Source organism: Phalangium opilio, unplaced genomic scaffold (assembly GCF_054372755.1).
Source record: "Phalangium opilio isolate 3A_F unplaced genomic scaffold, DU_Popi_V2 ptg000017l_1, whole genome shotgun sequence".
Lineage (NCBI taxonomy): Eukaryota > Metazoa > Arthropoda > Arachnida > Opiliones > Phalangiidae > Phalangium > Phalangium opilio.
The window spans coordinates 11,796,628-11,809,360 of record NW_028324151.1 but is presented as its reverse complement, the minus strand read 5'-3'; the positions used below and the strand labels follow the sequence as shown (position 1 = coordinate 11,809,360).

The 12,733-nt window shown below is 42.8% G+C and overlaps 3 non-coding genes across 3 annotated transcripts; all 3 read right to left on the bottom strand.

Moving 5' to 3' along the window:
- Positions 1 to 9,528: 9,528 nt before the first annotated feature.
- On the bottom strand, positions 9,529 to 9,601 carry TRNAY-GUA (transfer RNA tyrosine (anticodon GUA)). The gene has a single exon. It is a non-coding gene; the product is annotated as a tRNA-Tyr (tRNA).
- Positions 9,602 to 10,649: 1,048 nt separating this feature from the next.
- On the bottom strand, positions 10,650 to 10,722 carry TRNAY-GUA (transfer RNA tyrosine (anticodon GUA)). The gene has a single exon. It is a non-coding gene; the product is annotated as a tRNA-Tyr (tRNA).
- A 660-nt stretch (positions 10,723 to 11,382) lies between these two features.
- TRNAN-GUU (transfer RNA asparagine (anticodon GUU)) lies at positions 11,383 to 11,455 on the bottom strand. The gene has a single exon. It is a non-coding gene; the product is annotated as a tRNA-Asn (tRNA).
- Positions 11,456 to 12,733: the final 1,278 nt, after the last annotated feature.

The window sequence follows — 12,733 nt, the reverse complement described above, 5'->3', positions numbered from 1 at the left end:
CATCAATGTATTCATTTAAATCTATGTCATTATCGTCAATTTCTATCTCTGAAATCTTTAGCATATTGGTTACGAAATACTCATCAGATAATTGCGATATGGTATTAGTATTAGACTGGACTATTCCTGGATTTTTACCTAAAATTATCATTCTAATTCTGTAAATTGCATTTAATGGAGTAGGATGGTCATCTAGGCCGCCTCTACTTCGAAGTTGCGAGAAAAAATTCTCAAGGCAGTCTTGGTTTAACCTATGTGTGAGGATGTATTTAACCCCGTACTTATTGTGTAGGTCATACCACAGGCTCTGAAGAGACTTATTTGATATGATAACACCTTTTTGGAAAATTTGTAAAGTCTTCTTTCCTACACACATTGATTTTTTCATCATATCTGTCATTTTATCCAAAACTTCATTCTGCTCCTCAAAACTAATACCATAACCACTCTTAGTAACTGGAGTACTCTCCTTTACGTAGCTATTCATGACGTCAAACCACTGATTCACTGTTTCAATAAATTCTGCTGTGCCATTGGTCTTTTCCAAACCCATTCTCTTAACAGCTGTGGCCACGCTATGGGACAGTAGTTGAGCTGCTAGCTTTACGTTTTGGCGCTGGGTTTTTATACAATCGAAATGAAGTTTCGTCAATTTTGGTAAAGCTCTAATTTCTCCAGAGTCTTTCTTAAATATTTCCACCACAGGGTCCTTGCTAATGGTTTTATTATCAAACATAAAACCAGTATCAAGGAACCAGTTTCTGATCAACTTAAGAAGATGTGGGGCATCGGCAAAGCAATAGATGACGTCATCAAGTCCATCAGGGTTAGGAGGTAAAGCTGGATTAGTGAACCAGGTTTTATTAACAGAAATTCCAAGTTCTCTCCAAAGACCTTGGTTGCCTCCACCCATATCATTTACGCAAGCTACTACCGTGAATCCTGATTTTTCAAGTTCAATAATTGCTGATGATAGAATAGCTTTGGTCATTTTCTGGTCTAGCCCTAAATAAATTGGTTGCTTCCAACTGTGAAACAGACCACGGGCCATGATGACTTGTAATTGGCTATGTGGACCAATAACTTGGTCTTCTTTAACATCATACTCCATTACTGACTTAACGTGCACCTCATCGAAAGTTAAAACTACCAATTTTTCTAATTTTTCCATGTGGGTTGCATTTGATTTCATTATATTAAGGACGTCATGGAGCAAACCCTGCCTTAGATCTAATTTTGCCGCATAACGTCTAAGAGTAGACAAGCCGGGCAAAGGGAGCTTTGGCTTTTCTCGTAGGTAAACATAAGCCCTTTTACTCAAATACCTCAAGGCAAATGCGTTGGCCAAGTCCTCTTTGCTCCATCTAACTTTCTTTTTACCTTTCAAAATTTTAATTTGGCTCTCGCTGTAAACCTTTGCAAGAATTGCTTCATATTCGTTCATTAATTTTTCTAATTCTAATACTCTTTTTGTAAGTCTCTTATTGTCTTTTCAAATTGAACGGTTTTCAATTTTTCCAATTTTAAAACTAACGCTAATATCTTTTAGTTTACTATCTTTCTTTTTTAACCTATGACAAATTTTACTGACCCATTTGTCTCGTTTCTTGAGGCCAGCTCTTAATTTCTCATTCTCTAAAACCTCCCTAATTCTGCAAGGGCAATTCCTTCTCAAATGAAAAAAGTTTTTAGGGCAACGTGTGCATTTTCTACTTAAAAAAGTATTGACTAAATCATGGTTGTTAAATTTACTCTTAATTTGGGATCCTTCTTTTGGAATAGAACCTAACGGACGATCAGAAGCAAATGTTTGTGCCTCTGTTAAGCCAGATGCCCCTTGTGAATTGAAATCCAGAGACTCTTGTGATTTTACGCCTGAACATTTTGTAAATCTTCACTGACTGACACAATTGAACTATTTAAGGTTACATCCAATAGTGAGCTTGTATTTAGAACATGGGTTTTAGAGGTAATAATGGGAGAACCATTATGAAATAGATTAATTCTAGAAAAATGCTTAAAGCCTTTAACTGGAGTAGAAGTATCACAGTTATTGTTCATGGATGAAATTTGAGAATTTTCAATAATACTATCATGGTTAAGTGACTTAGTAACTGATTCTGTATAATCACAGTTTTTCTTTGTCGTATCACAGCTTTCCAATTCATTTCCTCTATTTGTGTCTGGCAAGTTAGGTACTTGAGTTTGTAAGGAGGAACTGTTGAATGACGTTTCAGGTGAATTATTGCGTTTTTGAAGGATTTCTTCATTAGAAATTTCTTCATGTTCAATATCAAAACATGTATCACTTTTACCCTGTAGCAAACGGCAATTAACATAGGCCATACTGTTTCTCGAAACCTTGCGGGAAGTGTCTCTCGATACTCTCCCCATGGGTTGACAAACTGGCAAAACCCCTGAACTTGGTAAATTAACTGACGGAATGGCCGATTTTAGCAATGTTTTCTTTGGCTTAGTATTCATAAGTTCAGCTCTGAAGTCTCTTTCATAATCATAAATAGTGAAATGATGCGAACATATTCTGGCATGTTTTACGTTGAAATTGCTTCTCTCATTTATTAGTAAGTTACACTTACTTAACCAAGATTGTCTGATAACATTATCAGAAGGGAATCTATGAAATGAAACATCTTGATTTCTGGTTGACACGAAGTTGTTTTTACATTCAATAACGGCGCATTTAAGAGGCATTTTGATTTTGATCACCTTCCAATCAAAGTTAAGTGAAGCCACGAGAAGCCTTAGCCGAATCCGTCGCAATTTGAAATATCCAATCCGGATGGGTTAAGCCTTTGTTTTTTTGTCAGAAAAAGACTCCGAATGTTGAAGGAACTTGAAGGTGAATTTGATTAGCACATGATCTGATTCGCATCTAGAAATATACCCATTAGATATTATTACAGGTATATTGCAAGAAAATTTAAGAAGCAATTTCAACTTACTCACAATAAATAACCATCTGCTCAAGCCGTTAGGGATAACTGCCGCCGCTCACGTTACTGAAGTTCCCGAACTTCCCGGCTTCCCTCCCGAGAACTCCCGTGATATTGCCGTTACTGCGACTCCAAAGAAGCTGGGCTGTCATCGGATTCAGGTTTTTCAAAGCGACTTCTTGTTCTTCGAAAATCCGTAACCAAGTGCGTCACGCGGCAGGGAATACACCGTTTTCTTGCCCCCCGACGATTTTGAAAATTTTCCTCTCTACAAACCGCTTTACAAGCTAACCTAAATAGAGCTTTGCGATTTTACGGACCTTGGTTCTAGCCCACCCGGGAGAGGTGTTGTGGGGTCTCAGATGTAGCGTAAAAAGTCAAAACTTTTCCACAATACGTGACAAACATTTAATTTCCGAGCTTCCGTGGCTCAATGGTTAGCGCGTTCGGCTGTTAACCAATAGGTTGGTGGTTCGAGCCCACCCGGGAGCGGTGTTATGGGATCTCAAATGTAACGTAAAAAGAAAAGTTTTTCCACAATACCTGACGACCATTTATTTTTTGGGCTTCCTTGGCGCAATGGTTAGCGCGTTCGGCTGTTAACCGAAAGGTTGGTGGTTCGAGCCCACCCGGGAGAGGTGTTGTGGGGTCTCAGATGTAGCGTAAAAAGTCAAAACTTTTCCACAATACGTGACAAACATTTAATTTCTGAGCTTCCGTGGCTCAATGGTTAGCGCGTTCGGCTGTTAACCAATAGGTTGGTGGTTCGAGCCCACCCGGGAGCGGTGTTATGGGATCTCAAATGTAACGTAAAAAGTCTGAGTTTTTCCACAATACCTGACAACCATTTATTTTTTGGGCTTCCTTGGCGCAATGGTTAGCTTGTTCGGCTGTTAACCGAAAGGTTGGTGGTTCGAGCCCACCCGAGAGAGGTGTTGTGGGGTCTCAGATGTAGCGTAAAAAGTCAAAACTTTTCCACAATACCTGACAACCATTTATTTGTCCGTGGCTCAATGGTTAGCGCGTTCGGCTGTTAACCAATAGGTTGTTTGTTCGAGCCCACCCGGGAGCGGTGTTATGGGATCTCAAATGTAACGTAAAAAGAAAAGTTTTTCCACAATACCTGACGACCATTTATTTTTTGGGCTTCCTTGGCGCAATGGTTAGCGCGTTCGGCTGTTAACCGAAAGGTTGGTGGTTCGAGCCCACCCGGGAGAGGTGTTGTGGGGTCTCAGATGTAGCGTAAAAAGTCAAAACTTTTCCACAATACGTGACAAACATTTAATTTCTGAGCTTCCGTGGCTCAATGGTTAGCGCGTTCGGCTGTTAACCAATAGGTTGGTGGTTCGAGCCCACCCGGGAGCGGTGTTATGGGATCTCAAATGTAACGTAAAAAGTCTGAGTTTTTCCACAATACCTGACGACCATTTATTTTTTGGGCTTCCTTGGCGCAATGGTTAGCTTGTTCGGCTGTTAACCGAAAGGTTGGTGGTTCGAGCCCACCCGAGAGAGGTGTTGTGGGGTCTCAGATGTAGCGTAAAAAGTCAAAACTTTTCCACAATACCTGACAACCATTTAATTTCTGAGCTTCCGTGGCTCAATGGTTAGCGCGTTCGGCTGTTAACCAATAGGTTGTTTGTTCGAGCCCACCCGGGAGCGGTGTTATGGGATCTCAAATGTAACGTAAAAAGAAAAGTTTTTCCACAATACCTGACGAACATTTATTTTTTGGGATTCCTTGGCGCAATGGTTAGCGCGTTCGGCTGTTAACCGAAAGGTTGGTGGTTCGAGCCCACCCGGGAGAGGTGTTGTGGGGTCTCAGATGTAGCGTAAAAAGTCAAAACTTTTCCACAATACGTGACAAACATTTAATTTCTGAGCTTCCGTGGCTCAATGGTTAGCGCGTTCGGCTGTTAACTAATAGGTTGGTGGTTCGAGCCCACCCGGGAGCGGTGTTATGGGATCTCAAATGTAACGTAAAAAGTCAGAGTTTTTCCACAATACCTGACGAACATTTAATTTTTGGGCTTCCGCGGCGCAATGGTTATTGCGTTCGTCTGTTAACCAATAGGTTGCTGGTTCGAGCCCACCCGGGAGCGGTGTTGTGAAGTCTCAAATAAAACGTAAAAAGCCAAAGTTTTTCCACAATACCTGACGACCATTTAATTTTTGGGCTTCCGTGGCGCAATGGTAAGCGCGTTCGGCTGTTAACCAATCGGGTGGTGGTTCGAGCCCAGCCAGGAGAGGTGTAGTGGGATCTCAAATGTAACGTAAAAAGTCAGAGTTTTTCCGCAATACCTGACGCCCATTTAATTTTTGGGCTTCCGTCGCAATGGTTAGCGCGTTCGGCTGTTAACCGAAAGGTTGGTGGTTCGAGCCCACCCGGGAGCGGTGTTCTGTAGTCTCAAATGTTACGTAAAAAGAAAAGTTTTTCCACAATACCTGACGACCATTTATTTTTTGGGCTTCCTTGGCGCAATGGTTAGCGCTACGGCTGTTAACCGAAAGGTTGGGGGTTCGAGCCCACCCGGGAGAGGTGTTGTGGGGTCTCAGATGTAGCGTGAAAAGTCATAACTTTTCCACAATACCTGAAAACCATTTAATTTCTGGGCTTCCGTGGCTCAATGGTTAGCGCGTTCGGCTGTTAACCAATAGGTTGGTTGTTCGAGCCCACCCGGGAGCGTTGTTATGGGATTTCAAATGTAACGTAAAAAGTCAGTGTTTTTCCACAATACCTGACGAACATTTAATTTTTGGGCTTCCGTGGCGCAATGGTTCGCGCGTTCAGCTGTTAACCGAAAGGTTGGTGGTACGAGCCCACCCGGGAGAGGTGTTGTGGGGTCTCAGATGTAGCGTGAAAAGTCATAATTTTTCCACAATACCTGACAACCATTTAATTTCTGAGCTTCCGTGGCTCAATGGTTAGCGCGTTCGGCTGTTAACCAATAGGTTGTTTGTTCGAGCCCACCCGGGAGCGGTGTTATGGGATCTCAAATGTAACGTAAAAAGAAAAGTTTTTCCACAATACCTGACGACCATTTATTTTTTGGGCTTCCTTGGCGCAATGGTTAGCGCGTTCGGCTGTTAACCGAAAGGTTGGTGGTTCGAGCCCACCCGGGAGAGGTGTTGTGGGGTCTCAGATGTAGCGTAAAAAGTCAAAACTTTTCCACAATACGTGACAAACATTTAATTTCTGAGCTTCCGTGGCTCAATGGTTAGCGCGTTCGGCTGTTAACTAATAGGTTGGTGGTTCGAGCCCACCCGGGAGCGGTGTTATGGGATCTCAAATGTAACGTAAAAAGTCAGAGTTTTTCCACAATACCTGACGAACATTTAATTTTTGGGCTTCCGTGGCGCAATGGTTATTGCGTTCGTCTGTTAACCAATAGGTTGCTGGTTCGAGCCCACCCGGGAGCGGTGTTGTGAAGTCTCAAATAAAACGTAAAAAGCCAAAGTTTTTCCACAATACCTGACGACCATTTAATTTTTGGGCTTCCGTGGCGCAATGGTAAGCGCGTTCGGCTGTTAACCAATAGGTTGGTGGTTCGAGCCCAGCCAGGAGAGGTGTAGTGGGATCTCAAATGTAACGTAAAAAGTCAGAGTTTTTCCGCAATACCTGACGCCCATTTAATTTTTGGGCTTCCGTCGCAATGGTTAGCGCGTTCGGCTGTTAACCGAAAGGTTGGTGGTTCGAGCCCACCCGGGAGCGGTGTTCTGTAGTCTCAAATGTTACGTAAAAAGAAAAGTTTTTCCACAATACCTGACGACCATTTATTTTTTGGGCTTCCTTGGCGCAATGGTTAGCGCTACGGCTGTTAACCGAAAGGTTGGGGGTTCGAGCCCACCCGGGAGAGGTGTTGTGGGGTCTCAGATGTAGCGTGAAAAGTCATAACTTTTCCACAATACCTGACAACCATTTAATTTCTGAGCTACCGTGGCTCAATGGTTAGCGCGTTCGGCTGTTAACCAATAGGTTGGTTGTTCGAGCCCACCCGGGAGCGTTGTTATGGGATTTCAAATGTAACGTAAAAAGTCAGTGTTTTTCCACAATACCTGACGAACATTTAATTTTTGGGCTTCCGTGGCGCAATGGTTAGCGCGTTCAGCTGTTAACCGAAAGGTTGGTGGTTCGAGCCCACCCGGGAGAGGTGTTGTGGGGTCTCAGATGTAGCGTGAAAAGTCATAATTTTTCCACAATACCTGACAACCATTTAATTTCTGAGCTTCCGTGGCTCAATGGTTAGCGCGTTCGGCTGTTAACCAATAGGTTGGTGGTTCGAGCCCAGCCAGGAGAGGTATAGTGGGGTCACAGATGTAGCGTGAAAAGTCATAACTTTTTCACAATACCTGACAAACATTTAATATCCGAGCTGCCGTGGCTCAATTATTTGCGCGTTCGGCTGTTAACCAATAGGTTGGGGGTTCGAGCCCACCCGGGAGAGGTGTTATGGGATCTCAAATGTAACGTAAAAAGTCAGAGTTTTTCCGCAATACCTGACGACCATTTAATTTTTGGGCTTCCGTCGCAATGGTTAGCGCGTTCGGCTGTTAACCGAAAGGTTGGTGGTTCGAGCCCACCCGGGAGCGGTGTTCTGTAGTCTCAAATGTTACGTAAAAAGAAAAGTTTTTCCACAATACCTGACGACCATTTATTTTTTGGGCTTCCTTGGCGCAATGGTTAGCGCTACGGCTGTTAACCGAAAGGTTGGGGGTTCGAGCCCACCCGGGAGAGGTGTTGTGGGGTCTCAGATGTAGCGTGAAAAGTCATAACTTTTCCACAATACCTGACAACCATTTAATTTCTGAGCTTCCGTGGCTAAATGGTTAGCGCGTTCGGCTGTTAACTAATAGGTTGGTGGTTCGAGCCCACCCGGGAGCGGTGTTGTGGGATCTCAAATGTAACGTAAAAAGTCAGAGTTTTTCCACAATACCTGACGAACATTTAATTTTTGGGCTTCCGTGGCGCAATGGTTATCGCGTTCGTCTTTTAACCAATAGGTTGCTGGTTCGAGCCCACCCGGGAGCGGTGTTGTGAAGTCTCAAATAAAACGTAAAAAGTCAGTGTTTTTCCACAATACCTGACGAACATTTAATTTTTGGGCTTCCGTGGCGCAATGGTTAGCGCGTTCAGCTGTTAACCGAAAGGTTGGTGGTTCGAGCCCACCCGGGAGAGGTGTTGTGGGGTCTCAGATGTAGCGTGAAAAGTCATAATTTTTCCACAATATCTGACAACCATTTAATTTCTGAGCTTCCGTGGCTCAATGGTTAGCGCGTTCGGCTGTTTACCAATATGTTGGTGGTTCGAGCCCACCCGGGAGCGGTGTTATGGGATCTCAAATGTAACGTAAAAAGAAAAGTTTTTCCACAGTACCTGACGACCATTTATTTTTTGGGCTTCCTTGGCGCAATGGTTATCGCGTTCGGCTGTTAACCGAAAGGTTAGTGGTTCGAGCCCACCCGGGAGAGGTGTTGTGGGGTCTCAGATGTAGCGTGGAAAGTCATACTTTTTCCACAATACCTGACAACCATTTAATTTCTAAGCTTCCGTGGCTCAATGGTTAGCGCGTTCGGCTGTTTACCAATATGTTGGTGGTTCGAGCCCACCCGGGAGCGGTGTTATGGGATCTCAAATGTAACGTAAAAAGAAAAGTATTTCCACAATACCTGACGACCATTTATTTTTTGGGCTTCCTTGGCGCAATGGTTAGCGCGTTCGGCTGTTAACCGAAAGGTTGGTGATTCGAGCTCACCCGGGAGAGGTGTTGTGGGGTCTCAGATGTAGCGTGAAAAGTCATAATTTTTCCACAATACCTGACAACCATTACTTTCTGAGCTTCCGTGGCTCAATGGTTAGCGCGTTCGGCTGTTTACCAATATGTTGGTGGTTCGAGCCCACCCGGGAGCGGTGTTATGGGATCTCAAATGTAACGTAAAAAGAAAAGTTTTTCCACAATACCTGACGACCATTTATTTTTTGGGCTTCCTTGGCGCAATGGTTAGCGCGTTCGGCTGTTAACCGAAAGGTTGGTGGTTCGAGCCCACCCGGGAGAGGTGTTGTGGGGTCTCAGATGTAGCGTAAAAAGTCAAAACTTTTCCACAATACGTGACAAACATTTAATTTCTGAGCTTCCGTGGCGCAAGGGTTGGCGCGTTCAGCTGTTAACCGAAAGGTTGGTGGTTCGAGCCCACCCGGGAGAGGTGTTGTGGGGTCTCAGATGTAGCGTAAAAAGTCAAAACTTTTCCACAATACGTGACAAACATTTAATTTCTGAGCTTCCGTGGCGCAAGGGTTGGCGCGTTCAGCTGTTAACAGAAAGGTTGGTGGTTCGAGCCCACCCGGGAGAGGTGTTGTGGGGTCTCAGAAATGGACGTCAGGTATTGCTGAAAAACTCTGACTTTTTACGCTACATCTGAGACCCCACAACACCTCTCATGGGTGGGCTCGAACCACCAACCTTTCGGTTAACAGCTGAACGCGCCAACCATTGCGCCACGGAAGCCCAAAAATTAAACGTTCGTCAGGTATTGTGGAAAAACACGGACTTTTTACGTTACATCTGAGACCTCACAACACCGCTCCCGGATGGGCTCGAACCAACAACCTTTCGGTTTACAGCCGAACGCGCTAACCATTGCGCCACGGAAGCCCAAAAATTAACTGGTCTTCAAGTATTGTGGAAAAACTATGACTTTTTACGTTACTTATAAAACTTAACACCATCGTTCCCGGGTGGGCTTGAGCCACCAACCTTTCCGATAACAGACGAACGAGCTGAAAATGCGCCACAGAAGCCCGGAAATTGAATGGTCGTCAGGTATTGTGGAAAAACACTGACTTTTTATGCTACATCTGAGACCCCACAACATCTCTCCCGGGTGGGCTCGAACCACCAACCTTTCGGTTAACAGCTGAACGCGCCAACCCTTGCGCCACGGAAGCCCAGATATTAAACGTTCGTCAGGAATTGTGGAAAACTTATGACTTTTTACGCTACATCTGAGACCCCACAACACCTCTCCCGGGTGGGCTGAAACCACCAACCTTTCGGTTAACAGCCGAACGCGCTAACCATTGAGCCACGGAAGCCCAAAAATAAAATGGTCTTCAGGTATTGTGGAAAAACTATGACATTTTACCTTACTTATCAAACTTTTACGTCACATCTGAGACCTCACATGACCGCTCCCGGATGGACTCGAACCACAAACCTTTCGGTTAACAGCCGAACGCGCTAACCATTGCGCCACGGAAGCCAAAAATTAAATGGTCGTCAGGTATTGTGGAAAAACTTTGGCTTTTTACGCTACATCTGAGACCTCACAACACCGCTCCCGGGTGGGCTCGAACCATCAACCTTTCGGTTAACAGCCGAACGCGCTAACCATTGAGCCACGGAAGCTCAGAAATTCAATGGTTGTCAGGTATTGTGGAAAACTTATGACTTTTTACGCTACATCTGAGACCCCACAACACCTCTCTTGGGTGAGCTTGAACCACCAACCTTTCGGTTAACAGCTGAACGCGCTAACCATTGCGCCACGGAAGTCCAAAAATTAGATGTTCGTCAGGTGTTCTGGAAAAACAATGACTTAGCGCCACAATCCTTAGCGCCACGGAAGCTCAAAAATTAAATGGTCTTCAGGTATTGTGGAAAAACTATGACTTTTTACGTTACATCTGAGACCTCACAATACCGCTCCCGGATGGGCTCGAACCAACAACCTTTCGGTTTACAGCCGAACGCGCTAACCATTGCGCCACGGAAGCCCAAAATTTAAATGGTCTTCAGGTATTGTGGAAAAACTATGACTTTTTACGCTACTTATAAAACTTAACACCATCGTTCCCGGGTGGGCTTGAGCCACCAACCTTTCGGATAACAGACGAACGAGCTGAAAATGCGCCACAGAAGCCCGGAAATTGAATGGTCGTCAGGTATTGTGGAAAAACTTTGACTTTTTACGTCACATCTGAGACCTCACAACACCGCTCCTTGATGGGCTCGAACCAACAACCTTTCGGTTAACAGCCGAACGCGCTATCCTTAGCGCCACGGAAGCTCAAAAATTAAATGGTCTTCTGGTATTGTGGAAAAACTATGACTTTTTACGTTACATCTGAGACCTCACAATACCGCTCCCGGATGAGCTCGAACCAACAACCTTTCGGTTAACAGCCGAACGCGCTATCCTTAGCGCCACGGAAGCTCAAAAATTAAATGGTCTTCAGGTATTGTGGAAAAACTATGACTTTTTACGTTACTTATAAAACTTAACACCTACGTTCCCGGGTGGGCTTGAGCCTCCAACCTTTCCGATAACAGACGAACGAGCTGAAAATGCGCCACAGAAGCCCGGAAATTGAATGGTCGTCAGGTATTGTGGGAAAACTTTGACTTTTTACGTTACATTTGAGATCTCACAACACCGCTCCCGGGTGGATTCGAACCACCAACCTTTCGGTTAACAGCCGAACGCGCTAACCATTGCGCCACGGAAGCCAAAAAATAAAAGGTCGTCAGGTATTGAGGAAAAACTTTGGCTTTTAACGTTACCATTTCTTCAAGATACAAAATCCGTGACAACGATTTCTTATTTAAAATTGAATTTATACAGTTTTTTGAATGAATATCGTTACATTTGCTTGAATTAAAGCAAAAAGTACAAAAATAATGGTTTCAATGGTCATATTTGAAAATAGTGAAAAAATTCTCAAAATGTGCTTCTCTGGTCGAGAAACGTCGATTTTGAAAATGGTATTAAAAATCGAGGTAAATTTTTATTTAGTGATCAATCGAGATGAAATCACTTTTATGAGTATTTTATAGGTAATTAAGCTGAATTCGGTCAAAAATTTGTCCAGAAAAAAATGCATTCAAAAGTGTACCGAAAAAATCGCATGTTTTTTTCTTCAAGATACAAAATCCGTGACAACGATTTCTTATTGAAAATTGAATTTGAACAGTTTTTTGAATGAATATCGTTACATTTGCTTGAATTACAGCAAAAAATACAAAAATAATGTTTTCATTGGCTATATTTGAAAATAGTGAAAAAATTCTAAAAATGTGCTTTTCCGCTCGAGAAACGTCGATTTTGAAAATGGTATTAAAAATCGAGGTACATTTTTATTTATTGATCAATCGAGATGAAATCACTTTTATTGAATATTTTGTAGGTAATTAAGCTGAAGACGGTCAAACATTTGTCCAGAAAAAAATGCATTCAAAAGTGTACCGAAAAAATCGCATGTTTTTTTTCTTCAAGATACAAAATCCGTGACAACGACTTCTTATTGAAAATTAAATTTAAACAGTTTTTTGAATGAATATCGTTACATTTGCTTGCAAAAAGTACAAAAATAATGGTTTCAGTGGTCATAATAGAAAATAGTGCAAAAATACTCAAAATGTGCTTCTCTGGTCGAGAAACGTCGATTTTGAAAATGGTATTAAAAATCGAGGTACATTTTTATTTATTGATCAATCGAGATGAAATCACTTTTATTGAATATTTTGTAGGTAATTAAGCTGAAGACGGTCAAACATTTGTCCAGAAAAAAATGCATTCAAAAGTGTACCGAAAAAATCTCAGGTTTTTTTTCTTCAAGATACAAAATCCGTGACAACGATTTCTTATTGAAAATTAAATTTAAACAGTTTTTTGAATGAATATCGTTACATTTGCTTGAATTAAAGTAAAAAGTACAAAAATAATGGTTTCAGTGGTCATATTTGAAAATAGTGAAAAAATACTCAAAATATGCTTCTCTGGTCGAG